Here is a 22,240-nt window from a genome sequence, read left to right on the forward strand (position 1 = left end):
GAGTCAGGAGCAAGAGCTGCTGCAGCGACTGCTGACGTCAGAAAGACCGCGCTGGAATTGGACGGCTAGACAGAGGTTTAAAACAATCTGGATTGGTACGTCAGTGTAAAACCGCGCTAGGATTGGAGATTGTGACCGTGACGTAGACGCGCCAAGATTGGTGCATGGGTAAGAGTCACATTGCTATTGCGCTAAAAACCGTACAGTCGAAGACAAGACTAAAGGGTTTAGGAAAAAAAAAAGGAAGATGTATTATTATTCACCCGAGAAAAAGAAGAAATCCTTGTTTAGTAAAATAAAAGGATAGTTCGTAAAAGACAAAGAGATTGTGACTAGGGAAGGACAGTTACTTCCTCCGACGAAAACACCCGCATCCTTCATGGTTGCGAAATATGGGTACCATACTTGCATTTGGTTAGACAATTGGGCAAAGTATACAAAGGAAGACAGAGTTTTAGCGTTTCCAGAAAATGGTTCCTTTAATCTGGCAATTTTAAGGAATTTACGGGAGAGGATGATGAGCTTAGATCCACGACTTAGACCTACGCAGTTCGAGGCTTTGACAGAGTGGGAAGACGAGATGCATGAGCAAGAAAAATAGAGAAATGGCAGTAGATATAGATATATGTTCGGACGGCCAAATGATCGCGAAACTCATTGTGATCGAATGAGAAGGTGGCGAGACGCAAGTATGACTGAAGGACTGTTTCCCGTAAGAACTGCAGGGGAAAGTGAAGGAAGGAAATGTATAGAGAAAAAAAATAATGTAGAACCTAGAAGATGTGGAACACATGAGATAGAAGATGATGTCCTAGATGATATGTTTTACAAAAGCCCACCTCCGTACAGGCAGGAATCAGAAACGCCAACTGCAGGTACACCAGTGAGGGAAACTCTGCGAATCATTAAGACAGAAGTTACGACTCCGGAGGTAAAAAGAAGGAATTCTCTTAGGGAAAGAGAGATGGGAAATAAGGTTGAGAGTGAAAATTCCAGGGAATTAGCAAAAACCACGTTAGAACTGACCGAGAAAATAAGAGAATTGACAAAGAATCTAGAAGCAGTTACAGTCCCCGTAACCATAGGTCCAGTTATGCCCATCTTTGAGAAGCAAAAAGAAAGTGAGCATGGTCTAACAGTTCCGTATGTGAGCAATAGACAAGCGGAACTACCCCTGATGAGAGCAAAAGAGAATCCTTGGAGACACGCCATGAGTGAAGGTAAACTACATGTGGCAAATAACCCATTTTATAATCCCGATACTATAGAAAGAAGCAGAAGGGTAGGGGACCAATATTAGAACCACAGCGAATGACAGAAACAGCGAACGTAGAGAAATCAGTGGGTATAACCACAGACAAATTGAGTGAATGGCTGAAGGGTCTGCAAGGTAAAGTGAAAGAATCCCAAACTATTGATGTGGCAAAATTACGCATGGTATTAGAAGAACTAATAGTAGGGACTATCCCTACAGAAAAGATGAAAATTTACCAGGATGAGGAATTGTTATTCCTATGTAAAAGTATCACTTGGAGAGCCAAGAATTTACATGACAGGCTAGCAGAAATAGCAAGTGAAATGGGAATTGACATGGACAAGGTAAAAGCTTTACAGAAGCCTTACCGAGTGGATTTCACGGAAAAGGATATTGAAAATCTGAACACTGCAGGACGAATAGGGCAGATTAAGGACATAATCACAGTGTTGAGGAAGTGGGGAGATGTGGACAAATGGAAAAGCAGGTGGTATAGGAAACGGGATGATACCTCAGACAGAACTTTTCCAGCATTTCCTGTGAGAGAAAAGGAAAAGGTAGTGACAGAATTTCCCATGAGAGAGATTCCAGGAGGGGGATATGTGCATGTCCCATGGACAAGACAGGACATTTTGTCATTTAACAATGACTTCCCTCAATTGCGAGAAAAGCCCGTCGAGTGGTACAGACAGGTAGACAGATTTGTTAAGTTGTCAAAAGTACTGTGGATTGATCTGAATAGCCTATTTGATATAATAGTACCAGCAGACTTATGGGCAGAATGCAAGATAGTCATAGATTGGCCAACTAAAGAATACCCGAGAGATCCCAAAACAGGAGCACCAGACCCTGAGGTAATGAAGAAATATGAACAAGTTATGGTATTTTTGAAAAACAAAGTGCCTCCCAAAGAAACAGATTGGGTTAAAATAGATCGAACACATCAGGAAGCGAAAGAATCAGTTCACGCTTAATATGAAAGGCTAATATTAGCTTTCAAACAGTTTAGTGGAGATGACAACCTGGGAGAAAAGGATCTAAGTCATTTTGTGTACAGATTTGTGTATGGTTTGCGTCCCAAAATTGGGGAAATGATCAAGCAGCACACCGTAGACTGGCAAAGCAAGAAAATAGATGAGATCCTAAGACATGCTAAATACTTTAGTGATGAGATTGAGGCAAAGCAGCGAAAACTAAAAGAAAAGGCAATGTGGGCTCAAGTGAACGTCGCAGAAAGACAGGAAGCTCAGCTGGTCGAACAAGCCAAAAACCCAGGCATCAAACCGAGATTTGGCCCAGGAAAAGGGAAGGAAAATATAGAAGAAGCTAAAAAGAATTTTCCATGCCACAATTGCCGAAGGTTAGGGCATTGGAAATCCGAGTGTAAATATCCACCAAGTACTAATAATGAAAATCCATCATTGAATCCGCAGGTGCAGTGTGAGGTGAGTGGCCCACCGCAGCAACAGCAGAAGGCTGTTAATCCACAGAATCAGGTGCGAAAACCGCCATTACCGCAAAGCAGGAACACCCAAAGATATAGCAAAGAAGTGGGATTCTACAATGAAGAACAGGTAAACGAACCGCAACGCGCGAGCGCTGTGTCACAATATTGGCCGCGAAATGACGAGAGTGAGTCAGAGGAGAATTATTGACGGTGCCGAAGAGAGGAAGAAGGGTGCGTACTTGGCGCAACTCTCGAAATAGATCAGACAGGACCATTTGTGGATGGGAAAGTTAATGATGAAAACATTACTTTTCTAGTAGACACTGGAGCTACGCGATCTACTGTCAGGTCAGCAGATGTGAAAAATCTTCCTCTCTCGGATGAAACAATCCAAGAAGTTGGTGTGTCAAACACCCAGATTAGGACCTACCTTACCGAACCGGTAAAGGTTAAAATAGGGAAGTTAACAGACATGCACCGATTTGTGGTGTGTGATACTAGTCCTGTGAATCTATTAGGAAGGGATCTTCTGTGCAAAATGAATTGCACCATATTCTGTACGCCAGACGTAATAGCATTTGAGACACCAGATGAGGATGTACTGTATAAAATGACAATAGCTGATCAAGAAAATGGAATTACAGGAACCTATGCAGTATTTAACCCAGATGAATTACCCAAAGAATTGAAGCAGTCAGTGAAGGCAGGAGTCTGGGATTGTACTGGAGAAGATGTAGGCCTTATGAGAAATATAGATCCGGTAAAGATTACACTAAAAGAAGGAGTAGTTTATCCAAACATTCCCCAATATAGACTGACACCTGAAATAATTGAAGGGGTGACACCTTTAATTGAGAAAATGATTCAACAAGGAGTGTTGAGGGAAATAATGAGCAGTCCATGTAACTCACCTATAATGGGACTGAAAAAGCCCAATGGGAAGTTCAGGATTGTGCAAGATTTGAGAAGGATTAACAAAATCGTTGTGTCATGTTGTCCCATTGTTCCAAATACATCAGTGATATTGTATCAGATTCCCCATGATGCAGAATGGTACACAGTAATTGATTTGTGTCATGCTTTCTTTTCCATTCCGTTGCATCATGACAGCCAGCCGATTTTTTGCATTTCGGTTTGGAGAGCGTATTTTGGCATGGTGCCGAATCCCACAGGGGTACACAGAGAGCCCCTCAATTTTCAATCAGTTGCTAAAGAAATCTCTGGAAAGTCTAACCATGCCTGAAAATTCAGTTTTGGTCCAGTATATTGACGACCTTTTGGTGGCGTCAAAAACACGCGAAGCTTGTGAAAGGGACACAATAGCTTTGCTGAATCATTTGGCAGATGGAGGACTAAAGGTATCTCCGACAAAATTGCAATTCTGTAAAAAAGAAGTACAATATTTGGGTCATACCATTGAAAAAGGGCTGAGAAAAGTAACCATAGACAGAATCAGAATTATTAGAGGAATGAGAGCCCCAATGACCCAAAGAGAGGTGAGAATGTTCCTAGGGATGGTTGCTACTGTCGTCAGTGGATAAGTAACTTTTCCCTGATTGCCAAACCATTGGTAAAATTGACAAAAAGTGAGGTTAAAGACCCCCTTGAATTGAACAAAGAAGAATTGGCAGCATTCAGACAATTAAAAAACAGCCTTTGCAAAGCCCCAGCTCTGGGGATGCCAGACTATGAGAAAGAATTCGAATTGTACTGCAGTGAGAGAAATGGATGTGCACTCTTAGGGGCAGATTTATGAGCCCCTTGCGCCACTTTTGCGTCACTTTTCCCATGTTAAAAGTGACACAAAAGTGGCGCAAGGGGCTCATAAATCTGCCCCTTAGTGTTCATTCAGAAACATGGAAGACAAAGGAGACCAGTGGCATATTTTTTGTCTATGTTAGATCCAGTGGCGGTAGGTCTGCCAGGATGTCTGAAAGCAGTAGCTGCTACATGCCGAAGCCTAGAGCAGAGTGAAAGCATTGTGATGGGATATCCAGTAAGAGTGTTTGTACCTCATAATGTGGCGATCCTTTTAACAAGGAGCCGAACACAGTTCATGTCACATAGTCGGCTGACTAAGTATGAGAAGGTCATTCTAGGTGCAACCAATGTGAGTCTGGAAAGATGTGTGAATGTGAATCCAGCTACACTTTTGCCTGATGCAGAGAGAGTGGAGGTAAGAGATGATGTTGATCATGATTGTTTGGATGTGCTTGACTTTTGCACGAAACCTTGACCAGACATAAAAGATTTACCATTGCCAGAAAGTGATTATGTGTTGTTTGTGGATGGATCGTGCCTGAGAACAGATGAAGGATTGTTGAGTGCGGCCTATGCTATATGCACAGTTGCTGCAGTCATAGAAGCATCACACTTGAAAGGAGTTAAATCCGCTCAAGTAGCAGAACTAGTGGCATTGACAAGGGCATGCAAAATTGGGAAGAATGTTAGAGTGACTGTGATAACAGACAGCCAGTATGGCTTTGGAGTTGTCCACGATTTTGGCCAACTTTGGCTGCAGCGAGGTTTCCTGACCTCAAGTGGAACTCCTATAAAGAATGAAGAAGTGGTGGGAAAATTGCTTGAAGCAATACAGTTGCCAAAGGAACTGTCAGTGGTAAAATGTGCTGCTCATAGTCAAGGTAGTGATTATATCACTACTGGGAATCGATATGCCAATGACATGGCTCAGTACTGTGCCCGAAATCAGTATTCAATCAATAGGGCAAAGGAGAAGGAGATGTTTTCTTGCTCCATAATGTTTACTAATGTTGTGGGAACATGGGAAGAAGTGAGGCAGTTGCAGGATGAGGCAGGAGATGAGGAAATGAAGCAGTGCGTAAAAGCAGGTTGTGCACCAAGGGAGAAAGATTATGTGTGGGTCTATCGAGATGGAAGACCAGTAATGCCTGATAGCATGATGTCAAGGGCTTTTAAGCAGACCTGGTATAATGCAAAATTCAGGTTGATAGCAGAGAGTCTCTGTCAAAGATGCCTAATATGTCAGCAGTACAATCCTGGAAGGAAAACAGTGGTGAGCCTAGGCACAATAGGCCGAGAGGGAGGACCCTTCACCAGAATGCAAATAGATTTCATTGAAATGCCCCCTTATAACAAGTTGAGGTATGTTCTGGTGGTAGTTTGTCTGTTCTCCAGGTGGGTGGAGGCATACCCAACAAGAAGAAATGATGGAATCACAGTGGCCAAGCTTTTGTTGAGGGAGTTCATCCCAAGATTCGGGTTCCCAGTGACCATAGAATCAGACAGAGGAAGACACTTTTACAATGAGATCATGGCATTGATTTGTGAAGCATTGGGTGTACAACAAAAACTACATTGTGCCTACCGACCAGAGGCTTCTGGTGTGGTTGAACAAATGAATGGTACAATCAAAAACAGAATATGGAAAATGTGTTTAGCCACAGGAATGAAATGGCCTGATGTCTTGCCTCTAGTCTTGATGACAATCAGATCTACTCCAGACAGAACTACAGGTTTGAGTCCCCACGAAATTATCATGGGACGAGCCATGAGACACGTATTTGTTCCAGTCAACAAATTGATGACAATAACTGATGACATGATTTTGGATTACTGTAAAGGCCTGGCTGACACAGTCCATTCTGTGTTTCACCAGGTTGGAGCGGACGCCACCACCCTTGAGAGAAAACCAGCCCATGACCTGAGCCCAGGTGACTGGGTGAGAATAAAAGTCCACAGAAGAAGGAATTGCTTGGTTCCAATGTGGGGAAGGCCAAGGCAAGTTATCTTGACCACAACAACTGCTGTAAAGTGTGCTGGACTGAAAAATTGGATACATGCAAGTCACACTTTGAGAGTTCCAAATCCAACAGATAGCATTGGAAAGGAATATTTTGATGATTCAGAATCAAGTGATGACTCAGGCAACGAGAATACAAAGACAAAAGAAAATCCTGAAAGGGGGGAAAAGGAGCAAAGACTAGCTCCAACTCCAAGAGAAGAAATTCTGAGGAAGAGATTGCAGATTTCAGATGGTTCAGATTCTGGAGACGAGCAAAACGCCAGTGGCGAGCACAGAAAGAAGGAGAGAAAAGAAAAGAATGTCCCGTCGGAAGTAACATTTACACCAGACGAAAGAGTAGAAGAAGTTCCACCTGAGAAAATTCTTGAAGGAGAAGAAGGGACAGAAATAGAGAGAGAGGGACTGATTTCTGCGGAAGACCCCCGAGGAGGTGTAGGGACATCCAACACTGAGATAGGTGAAGGGACAATCAGCAAACAGAAAGATTGCGTGTCGGAGACCCGAGGAGGGACAGAAGTAGGGCCAACACAAGAGGTGGAGAAAGTAGCTGGTGGAAAAGAAAAGTCAAATGAGACAGAATCTGAAGATAGTGAACCAGAGGGTCGAGTTCTAAGGAAGAGAACTTGGATCGAGGAAAGAAACAGTAAAGACGGCAAAACAAGAAGGAATGCTAAAGGAGACCTTTGGCCAAACAAAATAAAGAGACTGAGATATCGATTGACACGAGTCAAACCCTCAGAAGCTGAACAAGTGAATGAAGTAACAAGTCAGCACAGAGAAAAAGAGGGAGAGACAGAAGTGTCTGAAGGAAACAAACTATCGAGAAAACCAAACCAGAAGTATAAGTCACCTGAATGGACGTACGTGGCACTGCCTGAACAAGGAGAAGAGGTAGATAGTCAAGGAAATCCAGAGGAGACTTTACTGAAAGTGGTGAAGGAAGAAGAAACAGCGGAAATCCTGAGAGTTTTCCTATCCGATATCGGAGAAGAAGCGGAAGATCAGGAAATTCCGTATGTGGATGATGAGAAGGAAGTGAAAAACGATGAGAGGCCAAGTTGAGTGATTTCCAGAAAGTCCTTGTAGAAAATAAAGGTTTGAATAAGAAATTGAAGAATTTGGATAACCTGATAAGGGCCTTGCTCTTGCAGGGAATATACAAGAAGCAGAGTAGAAGAGGCTAAGTCAAAAGACACGGTCAATTTTAACAAGATGGCTAACATAGATGATAACAAAAGTAGATGTACCTTTATGAGAAGATGGTGCAAAACATGTTGTTGTTGTACAGGACTATTAATGCTTCTTTGGAGCGTACTCGCTCTGTTGATCTCTTTCAAAGTAACTTTAGATATACTAGAAGGGCATACAGAGAATATGACTAACATAGTGAAGAGTTCACAAAAGGTAGTTCCATTTAAAACAAGCACTGAGCACAAGGATAGGTCTATAACTGATTTTTCTAGCAATGGTTTTTCAAAATTATTGTATGAATATGTAAGAACAATGGACGTAAGGGATTGCTACGTATGTATGCAATTACCTGCCTATGTTTCAGAAGGAGTGACTTATCATCACCTTCCAGCAACTTATGGGATAACATGTATTGTTTTAACCAGTATATTTTATTAAGTAGGGAAATTAGAATATAATCTGTCTAATGTAGATAACATTCTTCGACAATTGGCCATGAATAATGAATTACATCCAGCTAAAACTGCTAATGTACTAGGTGAGATTTTTATAGAGACTAAAGAACTAACTTTAGAATATATTTTTAGAAACAATTTAACTTGCAGTTTGAAGACAGAAGAGAAAACATTTCTAGATATGGTCGAAGAAAGGAGATTGAAAATACATAAAAATGCAGAAGGACATAAAGAGGGGGAAAACATTTGGGAAATAGATGGGAAAAAGGAGACAAAGGGTGATGCTAGACCAACAATAGCTATAGATTCACCACAGAAAGGCAAATTATGCATTATGATAGAAAGATCCCAATATGAATATTATTATATAGGGACAAGTGAGTGTCATGATACATATTTTATTGCATCCGGATGGGGATTTAGAGGCGGAGAAGATCCAGTTTTTCCTGGACTGTACTATATTTGTGGGAACAAGGCTTATTACTGGTTGCCCGACCATTGGTATGGCACATGTTATGTTGGCCTGGTCTTTCCAAAAATCTTTCACATGGATAGAGTAGAAAATAGTGGACCACATAACCTACTAATGCGTAGTAGAAGAGAAACTTGGTTAGAAATTGTAGGTGATATTTTCGGAGCCTTGAATACCAGCAGTGGGAATATCTTTGAATGCGAATAATATTCGGAAATTGTCAACCATAGTGGATCGCTTGTCAACAAGCACCGCTGGAGGATTTCTTCTGGTAAATACTGAAATGGTTGCTATGTGTGCTATGATTATGCAAAATCGACTTGCCCTTGATATCTTATTGGCAAAAGAGGGTGGAGTCTGTGGAATGCTGAAAGTTCAACATTGTTGCACTTACATTCCTGATGAAAGCAAAGATCTCAAAAGTATATATTAAAAATATTACAGAACTGCATGATGAAATAGTACCACTGGAGGTTGAAAGTATCTGGACTAGAATTAGTAATAAGATGGCTGCTATTAAGACTTTCTTAGGTAAATTAGGTAGTACTATATTAGGGAAAATATTATATCCATTAACGTGTGTGATTTTCATATTATTAATACTCAGATTGGGATGTATGTGTTGCAGACATAGAAGAAATAAAAAGAAAATTAGACGAGAAATTATCAAAAAGAAGGAAAAGAAACAAGAAAGAGATTTTAATGAGTTAGAATTGGAAGAATGGAAGGAGAGTATGTATGACAAAACAAAAAGAGAAGATGAAGGAGAAACAGAATTTTAATTGAGCAAGAAAACATTTCGAATTTCCATAAAAAGGGAAAAATACATTTTTTGTGAGTTTTGTTTGTGGTGATAAAATCACCAAAGGGAGGATTGATGGAGCGGGTAAAATGTTTCCTTTTTATATACCCAATCCATTTTATATGTTTATATTAAAATGATTAAGGATTAATTATAATAATGAATAGTTTGATGTGAAAGAACTAAACTAACCTTATTAACAAAAAGAATACACGTGGGAATGCATTTGCATGGCTAAAATAATAGGTGAACTAAGTTTGTATGCATATTAAAACGATAAATGTTGCTTGAGTAATGTTATTGTGATTTGCGCTTAAATAAACCAGCATTAATGGCTTTGGATGTTGCATATGGCTAGATAAATGCATACACATAAGGGTATTAGCAAGGGAATAACACTGTTTTAATCATTTCCATGTATTAATTACGATTTTGTGTTTCTTTGCTTAAGTTGATTATTCTGGCCTACCAAAAGATGGCCGCCGACTGAAACCTAACTATAGTACATTACTTCACCTTTTGAACAATGAAGAAAGGCGCTTGCACTGACTTTGTTCGTGTCCCCTGTGTGACCTGTCAGACCATGCCCATGAAGACTACCCTGGGCGAGGTGCCAATGCCCCTGAACGTGAAGAAATTGTTGCAATTGAGAATATGAACTATCGAACCCGACCTGTTTCCAATGAACTGATACATTTATGACCACGGATTATTCTTTCCCATACATTTGCTTTGAGACTTTTCCCGCATGGGAAAATTTGAAAATGTTTCCTGATGCGCTGAGATGTATTTGAATTTAGCCAATCACATTTCTGTGAAATGAGAAAATGTAACTTTGATATGTAAATTTTAGTATAAATATTAGTAGACTAGAGAGGGCTAGAACAGAAGCTGCTTACGGAGAACCGATGATCAGAGATCCTTATGCTGACAGAGAGGACGGTGACTTTATATCATAAACAAGAACTCTGACGAAATTAATGAGGACCAGTTCTGACTTAGAAAACGACCATTAGCCAGAATAGGTAAATATGACAAAAGATGATATTGCATTATTAAGATTTAACCTGCATTTAAATTAGGTAAAAGAAAATCATTATTTGAATTAATGTGTCGGGTGATTATTTCATTGAAATGTTTATTGATCAGTTTGAGAGTTAAAGTATCATTGAACTAAATAACAACTAAATGATTCGATCGACCTATTAATGGAGGAATTGATAGGGTGATTCAGGAGAAGGGGTTTTCCTCTATCAAAGAAAGCAGTGTGGTTCGGAACTGATGTCCCTTTGTAGGCACGGATAGATTGAGAGAATGAATGTTGGTGTTATGGGCCCCACCAGCATATGATGTGTGTATGTGCGTGTGACTGAGAAATCATTCTGTCCGTGGAAGAAGGGGGAAATTGAGTACCACAAACTGCACCACTAGCTCTGGGGGTCACTCATCATCCTGGGCTCAGGTGAAGATGCAGGGCTCGAAGAGCAGGGCTAACCACAGGAGATTCAAGGCAGGCTCCAGGCAGCAAAGCAGTCTTGTAGAGTATGCAGCACACCACAGCAGCAAGCAGTCCTTCTGTGAGTCCAGAAAGTAAACTGAAAAGTGGGCCTGATGGCCCTATTTTTTACATCTGTTACCTTCTTTGAAGTTGGGAAAAGTTTCTAGAGGTTTCTCTTTGAAGTGCTTGAATTTCCTGAATCCCCTGCCCTGGCGCTAAGCTGGCTACAGAGGCAGTGTGGAGATAACAAGCCCTTTGTGTGAAGGCAGAGCACAGCCTATTCAGTTGCAAGTGTGTCTGTGCCATCTCGGCCCTCCCCCATCCTTCCAGCTCATGGCCCATTCACACCTAATCGCTCTATTGTGTGACTATCTGGGAGGAATTTGCCAAGTCTAACTGTCAGTTCCATCCAGTCATGTGACTCAGTGAAAGCTGGAAGCCCCAAATGGCTAATGACAGGAAAATGCCAACTTTCTAAAAGCAGCATTTTAAAAATTGTAATTTAAAATCTAACTTTACCATTAAAGAGGATGTTTAATTACAATATCTCAGACACCAAAAATTAAATGTTCATCGCTTCCCAATCCTCACTTAGCAGTTATTAAATATAATAAGGCAGCCCTATGTTATCCTATGGGAGAGGTAAGCATCGCCGAAGTGAAAAACTAATTTAGGAGTTTTTCACTACCAGAACACATAAAACTCAAGCGTACATCTCCAACCACTTAATTACAATGCACCCTGCCCTGTGGGATAGCTAGAGCCTACCATAGGGGTTATGCATAGCGATAAAATGCCTAGAAATGGGTTTATATTGCCAAGACGAGTTGGCAGTTTCAAACTGCATTCAGGATGCAACGGCAGGCCTGGAACATATTTTAAGGGGCTACTTAAGTGGGTGGCATGATAACTGCTGCAGGCGCACTAGTAGCATTTAATTTACATGCCATGAATATATGGTATATCACTTTACTAGGGACTTATAGGTATATTAAATATGCAAATCAGATGTAAGATATGTTTACCATATTTTAGGGAGTGAGCATAGGGACTTTAGCACTGGTTAACAGTGGTAAAGTGAACAGAGCCCTAAGGCCAACCCAAATTAATTCAGCACAACAGGAGAGGAGATGGCAAAATGTTTGGGGGGAGACCACCCTAAGGCTGACAGGTCTAACAATAAACATGGTAATCAGGGGGTCTTTCTCATGAATTTGATATTGCAGAGGACCATAGTCAATGTTCCTGAGGTGTACAGTAAGGAAGGCATCTGTACTCTAACATAAGCACGTAAGAGCTGTCCAAGTATTATTGACACATTTTTATTCAGTGACGGTGTGAATTATTTTGTAATATTGAGTTAAGCCAGTGGGCTTGAATTATCATAATCCCCTGTTTAACTTAGACTCAAATGCAATCAAATTCATCCTCAAACACTTCTAAAAAATCTCATTCTCAAAAATACTAGGGATATTTTGATTGGAAGATAGTTGTCCTCCAGATGCAGCTCTTATCGTTTCATCTTTAAATATTTAGGCAACAACTAAAAATATCCAGACAATCAAGCGAGCTATCATTCCAGCTGAGATGGTTCCATAGCTTTTGTTACTGGATTCACCACAAGTTTTGTCAGGCCCTAAGGAGAACACCAACAGAGAGGTACTAGCTTCTCATAGATTTAGTTAGAAGCATATCCTTATTAATAGGAAATCTATCATGTGAGATAAAGTGTGCATGAACTAGTAGCTGTTACTATTCAGAGAAATAGTCGTTGTTTTTTAAAACAAATGTGATTTGTCAATTTTTAAGACATCCCTCTGTACTCCCAAAGATGCTCCTATGGCCGTGTGTAATGTTAATAACCCCCATCCCAAAAAGGACTGTTATTCTTATTCCTCCTTTTTTGTGTCAGAAAAATAATGTGGCTTTCATTCTCTCAGACATGTCATAGGCAATGTGTTATAATGGTAAATAAGTCCAGTAGCCAAGGTGTAGATCAATGATGAAGATGGTTTATTGAAGATGGTATTGAAGATAGATGTAGATAATAAGGTGAGCCTCACCAGGATCAGCTCCCTTGCTGCTCAGCCCATACTCCCAACTGACACTCATCCACCAGGCATCCCCAGTATTCCATTACCTCACATGCACCAGCATTCCACAGCACATCCACTATGGCTGACCAGCAAGGCAGAGAAGCAGGAAAGATGCATAGCACTGAGAACCAGACACCACACATCTTCTTTACAAAACAACAACAAGGAGAGTATGCTGCCACCAACATAATATAAAATAGGCAGTACAAAGCATTTCATGGAAAGGCAATCAATAAATGCATAAGATGAAATTTAATGAAACACCACAAAAGGAAGGAGAAGATAATGCAAAGATAAATCAATAATGAGATGACACACATCTTCCCCTTGTTTGGAGCAAAACATAACAAGAAAATGCAGGATACACACCCTGGTTTCAATAAAAGAATACAATTTTACACATTAAAGGCTGAAGTAAAGCACTTAAAAAGGAAGAAAAAAATGAGAATGAAGCATAATTCTCACCCTATGCACAGCAATATAAGCACCAGAAGAAGTGCAAACACAGGACAAATGTCCAGAGTACACCAATACACACCAGTTGGCCAGACCAGCAAGTAGAGGATAATCAGCGAACGCCAAAAATGAAAAGTAAAGTACAATAACCCAGAAAGACAAAAAGGTACTCCCAAGGAGAGAAACCACACAGGAATCTCCTACACACACAGCAAAAGGAAAGGTGAGAAATGCACCGTTAGGAGTAAAAACAACAACTGTAAAGCTCAAAGTACTCCTAACAAAGAAACCAAACAGGAAACACATACACGCACACATGAAGAAGGGTGAAAAATACACCCAGTAGAAGTAACTACAATAAAGAAATTAGAGGAGAGGACCTCAAATGCTAGACTATCCATGCACAATACTTTAGCGCAAAGGTAGAATAGAACCTGACAAAATTTGGAGAAAAAATCAAAGCAAGGATCCCACATACTGAGACCATGCCGACCAAATACTATAAAATAGAATATAATGCACAAAAAAACATATATGACAATGACACGCACAAGCAACAAGCTCAAAAATCACATAGCTGCAAGGCTATAGCAACGCATACCTCAACCAGAGGAAAACTCCCAAAATGGAAACTTGTAACAAACGAACAGTACATTTAATAATCATGCAGGCAATGTACAGGTCACTAATATACACCAAATAAATTGCACAGGTGCAAAGTCACATAGCGGAAGGTTATCTAATCAGCAACCTCAAACAGGAACAATTCCCTTAATTAAACTTGTAACAAAGCACAGTAATGTAAAAATCATGCAGGTAAAAGTAGGTGACATGGAAAGTCACATAACTAAAAGACTATCATCACAAAATCTCAAAGAGAAGAATTCCCAAACTGAACCTTATAAATAAATTACTGAAACTTAAATTATCATGCAGTAGGTGACAAATCCACGCACAAATAACTGCACAAAAAGGTGGAGAGTCACATAATGGCTAAGTATTAATAAAAATAAGAAAGTAGATTGACCAGTAAAAGTGAAAATCAACAGTACAGTAAAGCATTGTACAGTAAAGAGAAAAGCATTGAACATTAGCAACAATACAGTTTTAAAAAGCTGATGCTTCTCTCCGGTGAGCCACTCTTCACTTAAAGTACGTGTCAACTTCAGGAACCATAAAATGTTTTGAAGAGTCTGGTCAGGAGGAAAATGGAAATCTGGAAGACCGGAACCACAACAAAGTACATAACGTTGGAACTTCATGAAAAACGAAAACTTGCTGAGAAGAAAACATACTGCTGTTGCTGAAATTTGTTATAAGGCTTGTGTGACAAAGAAATTGGTATCGTGCGTCATTGAAATTGGCATCACAAGTCACTAAAAACACTGTAAATGCTGCAGTAAACAGTACCTCTACTACACTCATGGTTCTCCCACGAAGTGGTAAGTCCACACACAACAAACGGCTCGGTTGAGCTGTCTATCCGTATTGTTTCAACTAAAAATAACTTTATTGAAAAACGTGGTTGGCAGGATTTGAGTCAACCACAAGATGGCGGCACGCTCCAGACGTTCCAGCTGGGTGGCTCATGGCAGAAGGACACTCCAAGGATTACCAAACAGCTGAGGTGAGGCAGAGAGAAATCGTCGATCAAACAGGGACGTTGCAGAAACGCTGACAATGGGTAAGACTGCGGGCGAAGAATGGGTGCGCACCGTGCAGAGCTCATGAGCAATTTGAAAAGGGCTCGTGGCAGCATTTTAAACAGCCGCATGATGGTTGGAAAAGGCTTGCTGTCACCAAGCCTTGGCTGAGCCCCCAAACAACAGAAAATTTGACTCACCGCACAAGCGCTTGATGACCATGTCCAGATAGCAATCCAAACACACGAGTGCTGAAGTAGAGTGCACTCGACAGTCAGAAAACACAACACAGTCCCAAATCTTCCTTCTCTCAAATAACTTTACCACACACCGGTTGCTCTTCTTTATGTCACGAGAATGAGTTCCTAAATCCACGCAGGGACAAAAGCATCAAGGAAACTCTCCGTGCACAGCAGCACTTCGACTTAGAAATCATGACAGAAAGGAACCAGGCCCGGCTCCAGGAATTTTTGTTTGGCTGGGCCAAGAGGGCATTTGGGTGGGCCACTACCGGCCCAATTTTTCGCTTCAGGAGGTAGTCTACAAGCCATAGATTACATCATATCTACTTGCAAACAGTCACTATGATACAAGGATTGCTTCTGTGTGTATACAGAGCATGTGGAGAGTTATTTATTGCCACCCCACCACTGACCTCTTTTTCTGTAGATACCTTTACTACCACCCTCCAACAGTGCACTCCATCTCTCCGTAGCCCCTCCCCCTCACGCCCTCCTCCTCAGAATCCCTCACTACCACCCTCCAGCAGTGCCTCTCATCTCTCCGTATCTCCCACCCTGCCCCCATGACCTCCTCCTCGGATTCCCTCACTACCACCCTCCACCAGTGCCCCTCATCGCTCCATAGCCTCTCCCCATATTGACCTCCTCCTTGGATTCCCTCATTGCCACCCTCCACCAGTGCCCCTCATCCCTCCTTAGCCCTTCCCTCAATGAGCTCCTTCTCAGATTCCCTCACTACCACCCTCCACCAGTGCACCTCATCTCTCCGTATCCCCCACCCTCCCTCCATGACCTTCTCCTCGGATTTCCTGATTGCCATGCTCCACCAGTGTGCCTCATCGCTCTATAGCCTCTCCCCATATTAACCTCCTCCTCAGACTCCCTCAATACCACAGTGCACTTCATCTTTCCGTAGCCCCCCATAACCTCCTCCTTGGATTCCCTCATTGCCACCCTCCACCAGCGCCCCTCATCGCTCCATAGCCTCTCCCCCTATTGACCCCCTCCTCAGATTCCCTCATTGCCACCCTCCAACAGGTTCCTTCATCTCTCTGTAGCCCCTCCCCAATGAGCTCCTTCTCAGAATCCCTCACTGCCACCCTCCAACAGTGCCCCTCATCTCTCCATAGCCTTTCCCCCTCATCACTTCCTCCACAGACTCCCTCAATCCACCCTCCAACAGTGCACTTCATCTTTCCGTAGCCCCCCATGACCTCCTCCTTGGATTCCCTCACTGCCATCCTCCAACAGTGTTCTTCATCTCTCTGTAGCCCCTCTCTGATATTCGAATTAATTTGTTGTATAGCACTACTCATAGTGTAGGGTGTCACAGTACATACATCATGCACACATTATGCAGAGACAATGAATCCTACAAGTATGTAAATCAGCCTATAGGGAATGTCACATAAGCCAATGAGGATTACAAGGTGTAGGAATCACATGTCATCCATACTGGTGGGCAGTATGTTTTAAGAGGGTTTTGGTTTGGAGACGCACAAACGCAGGATTTAAAGCACACCTCAGTGGTTACGGGGTTGGCTTTATTGATTAAAATGTATATCTGACAAAAAAACTCTTTATAGCAACATTAGAGTAATGAAAGACTGGGAAAATTCTAACTATATTGCAACACAAAAAAATACGTTCTAATTATACCATTCAGGTTTGTATGCAGCTCTTTGATGTCAGTTCATAGGTCACTGTCCTATTTTAGGATTGTAACTTCTGTACTGCAAGTAACCCACTGAGCTATCCACATAAAATACAGTTTATCTGCATTTAAAAATTACGAACATACAAAAGGTTGCTCTCCAGCAGGATCATTAATCGCCAGAGTTATCTGGACATTTTAGTAGTTGTGTCTTGCATCCGTCATGATAACGATACGATGATATAAATTAACAGATTTTTAAAATATTAACTAATATACACACATCCTCGAAGCATAAACAAAGTATGTATCTACCTAGGCCTGTGAAAATTTAAAAAAACAGAACAATAGCCACAGCTACGTTCAAACTCTGTCACAGCCGGATCTGATAAACAGCTGAAGGGGTCTGGAAAGGTGAATCAGGATCAACAAACTCCTTTACTCCAGCTCTGAAAGAAGGATATATCCATGCAGCAGGACGGTACGCATAGATTACAGCCTACCAAAGAGGATTTCTCCTATTCGCCATGTCCCTGTACCTGCACCAGTGGGCGGGACACAACCCACCTTTCTAAAAGGAGATGCGTGATTGGGGGTGCCTATGAGAAAGAGCCCAGGCCCAATCACGCAGCTCCTAGAAAAATAGCGTTCAGAGGAACATTTTCAATTGCAGTGGCCATTTTCTGTTGGCCTTCCTGACGTCACTGCAAGGGCCACGGTTCATGTTTGGGTGGGCCTGGCCCACCCGGCCCACCCGCTAGAACCGGGCCTGAAAGGAACACGGAAACCTCAAGCTCGCTGCTAATGTGGAGAACTTCAATTACAGGAGAAGGAAAGCAGCGACTTCTTTTCAAAACAGCAGGAGATGCAATCATAAAAGCAGGCAAGTAGCAGAACAGGGAGGCTGCAGCAGAAAAGTAAGGCAGCAGAAGAGTGAATTACAGCAGGGACTGGCACACATGGGAAGTGGGCGACTGGTGAAGTGGTCACTGGTGGGGCTCAGGGATGCCAGTATGCTATGAGTCCGTAGTTGTAAATTAAGCAGTTCATTACCTTAAAGATACTTCAGGTTTCAATTTTCAGTAGTTCATCAGGTTACACTTGCAGATTGTTTCCAGATCGTCGCCAAATGTAAAATGATTGGCAGTCCTGCTGCTAAAGCCCTTGGGCCCGATGGTGTTCTACTGGAACTTGAAAAGCATATTCCAAACTTGTTACGAGAGTACTTAATGCCGCTACTTGCTCTTCTATGCCAGCTTCGTAAACTCAATCAAGTAGTGCTCCTGTTTTTAAAAAGTATAACAGAGGTGACACTCATTGTTATCACCCTATCTTGCTATTCGATTCACAAATGGAGATTACTGGCTATCTATCATAGAGAGAATTCTGACTTGGACCAATGAGAATGACATACTTTCAGATGTTCAATTTGGTTTCAGTTGGAACTAGGGACTGTAGAATAATGTCTAAATATGCACCTATTTGTCTAAAAATATATCACCATCAAAAAGGGCCCGATTCATTTGCCATTCATGGAACTTAGCTTCACCTTCAATCAAGTTAATAGGCCAAACTCTGGTCCGACCTTGCCAATGTGGGTGTTAAAGAAAGCATTTTGAAAAGTTTTGTATTATTTACATTCTGACTTTTCACCAAGAATGCAATTTAGTATTAATGGGGAGTGCACAGAATCTTTAATTGGCCAGGGTAGTACGCCAGGAATTTGTCTTGACCCCTATTCTCTTCATATTGTACCTCGATGATTTAGACATCACTTTGATGATTAAGAGTCTGTGAAAAAAGGCCTATTCCTCCATTCCTCCATGCTAATGCTATTATATTCATGGCATGTACTGCTAATGGCCTGATTACGAGTTTAGCGGTGCGGGAGCGGGCCGCCCTGCTCCCACACCACCAAACCCGTGTTTAAAGTTCCTGCCAGATTTGGAGTTTTCTCCTGGTCTGGTTGGTGGTTTTTTGGCGTTACCACAGCGGTGCCTATGAAATAGGCACCGCAATCGGAATTTCAAACTCAGTACCTCCCCGGCATGGACTGCTGCAGTCCATGCCGTGCAGGTACTGGGTTGCATGCACAAAAAGGGGCACAACATGTGCCCCCCCTGCATGCACCCCATGGGCAGAGGTAAACCCCTTTGTTTCCTTTCTGCCACGGTTTTCATGGTGGTGGAACCACCATGAAAACAGCAGGGGACAGGAAACTCTTAATATGCCTTGGCATATTGCGGCCTCAAGACCGCCTCGCCACTCCCAGATATCTCTGATCCCTGGCGGTTGCCGTGGTCCCCGGGCAGCCCGACGGCCCTAGTTGTAATAGGGCGGATGGTAAACCACCGCTGCTGCGCTCCCGCAAGTCTGGAGGTCCATGGACCACCAGACTCGTCATTAGCCCCTAAGTCAACTTATTTAAGGTGTGTAACTTTCATAAATAGTCACAATCTGGGTAGCAAATTCTCGAAAGTATTTACCATGACTCTGGGGTGCAAGTCCACTAAATCGATAGTTTTTACTGCTAAAAACTACACTCTTTCTAAAGGATCAGGCCTTGTCTTATCTTATGGTAAAATTATATAAAATAGGGCCTTGGTCTCAATGTCTTACTACAAAGAGGAAACGTTTTGTTCAGTCATAGGTGTATGTATTAAGTTTTGCCTCTAGGTTGGACAAGAATTCTCTCACTCCTATGCTTGCATTATCTAGTAGCAAATGCGCTTCCTCCATCTGTTATGGAGCTGTGGTTTTGGGTTATATCGATCCCACTGACCTTCAGACAGAGTAAAATAGATTTTGTTGAAAATTCTTGGCACTACCCCGCAGCAGTCCTCGTTTTTCATACCATGAATAAAGTAGCCTTGCACATTTAGAAGACAGACTAAAGGTCTCACCTCTTTTGATTTGTTTAGCTAATTGCACTAATACTTCTACCAATTTAAATAGACAAGTTATTAAGAACCGTTTGAACTTCAATTTTAATCTGAGAATTAGATAGTTAAAATATGTTAAGTCCTTATGCTGTGAGTTAGACAGGTCAGATCTATTTACTAATCATTAAATAATTGTTAAAAAAGAAAACATTTGGGCCAAGAACACCTTTAATCAGACTAAAGCATTTCAGAGAGTGTCTTCAGAACTTGTTAAACCCTCTGACAAATGGTATATCATGATCAAAGTCATAGCACATATGGAACCCTACTTGTTTATGGTAACTGATGTTCACAAACCTTATTTGTTGACAAATTTTCGGATAGGCATTTTTCATTACTTATTATCTTTCCCAAAAGGGTGATTTGATGCTGATTATTTGAATATATGCCCTTTTGATCAAATGTATTAACAGAACATTTGGCATTTTTTGTTTTTCTGTCAATTTTATATATCTGCCAGGCAGAGATTTCTTGTTCCAATTCTAAGACATTCTGGTTTTATCAGATGTAGAACAGTTTTTTTTTCTTCCAAGTGCTTTCTAGTCCATTGTTATGTTTCTCTATCATTCATTTTTTAAGCAACTAAGATGAGGAATAAGATGTTGGTAATGCTTGCTTCATTTTAATGATGCTTTTAATTGATGTAGTCTGATTAACAATGTGTTTACTTATCTTATGGTATGTTATTGATGATCAGTTCAGTTGTAATTTTTGTATGGGTTTTATTAACCAAAATAAACTATCGATCTACTGCATCACCAACTGGTTTGTACCTATGCAGTGACATTGGTATAGAGGTTAGACTTACTCAGTCTACTAAACCTTCAATAGCTCTAAGATTAGCTGACTTCCAAGACTGACCTGCAAAATATTGTCCAAAGGGGGTAGTGGTAGGTGAGCAAATGAGTGCATAGCCCCATTTTCCACACAGAACTTACAATTGAGGCTATATATGAATGGATGTCTTCTGGCAAAATGCACAGCTGGTCTTCTTGGAGATCAGGTATGAATTTCTAGCTGTCATTTGGAATGGATTTAGAACACTGGCTATGATACCATTCCTCAAGGTAGTCAGGTTATCAAGTTTATAGCAGTTTATAAAGATCATCTAGGGGTAGTGACACATAATCTTAAAGAAGAAAGTAGCTCACCAAAAGTCCAATATGGACTTTTTGTGTTTTTACCCAATTAGATGGCCAGAGGTAAGTTCTATGCAATAAACAATCCTTGAGACATGGCAGATTATTCCACATCAGCGATGACCTAGCTAAACTCAATATCCTATTATTTACTGAAGGAAGACTTTTGGCCACATTTGTATATCTGGAGCCTTTATTTTGCTTGTGGATATCAGGTGCCCCTAAAGTTAAATAAGATTAAGTAGATTTATTGGCTAATAAGGAAACTCTTCATGGGGAGTTCATTGACATGGACAATATATCGAGGAGTACCAAACTTTGCACGTCTCATATACAGAGTAATAAATCAAGGAGTGGGATGTCATATCTTCAACAGACCTCTGATGTACTAAATGCTGAATTCATCACAGTTCAAGAAAACAATATGATAATTTGAATCTTTTGTCTGTATTTGTTAACCATAGACACTAAAACTAACCCTCTGACTACTGATAATTGAATAGAAAATGAAGAATTGAGACTTTTATTTGAATATCAAAAGGAAGTTGAAATTCAATACAGAATTTAAGTGTGTAACCCACAGTACAGATTGGTCCAAAGGGTGGTACCTAAGTATTAGAACTAAGGTTTCTGGTTGTCAGAGTATGCAAACTGTACAAGCAGTAACCACCACTCTAATCAGGGTAAGCCAGTTACACACAAAAAGATAACCTGTGCTCACCCTCTGGTAGCTTTGCACAGAGCAGTCAGGCTTGTCTCAAGAGTCAATGTATAAAGTATTTGTGCAGCACACACACAAAGTAACACAATGAGAACACAACAAAAATACTCCATACAGGGTTGGGAAAATAGAACATAATTTTATGAGTAAATCAAGACCCAAACGACAACAATCCAATAAGCAGCACCAAAGTTATGAATTTTGAAAGATTAAATCAAATTATAGCGCTTAGAGTCAGAAGCTCCAAGCAGGACATCTGGTCACACTAGACTGGAGTAGATCCAAAGTTCAGGCCGACCACGGTGGAGGGCAGGACAGCTACAGGACTCATGCAGGTCCCACTGAAAAAAGCACCATGGATGGAGGAAACGTTGATGTCGAAGGCTCGATGCGAGGAGCAGAGGAGGCGATGCGTCGTCATCAATCCCATGGATGCAGGTGAT

Source organism: Triturus cristatus, chromosome 6, assembly GCF_964204655.1.
Source record: "Triturus cristatus chromosome 6, aTriCri1.1, whole genome shotgun sequence".
NCBI classification, from domain to species: Eukaryota; Metazoa; Chordata; class Amphibia; order Caudata; family Salamandridae; genus Triturus; species Triturus cristatus.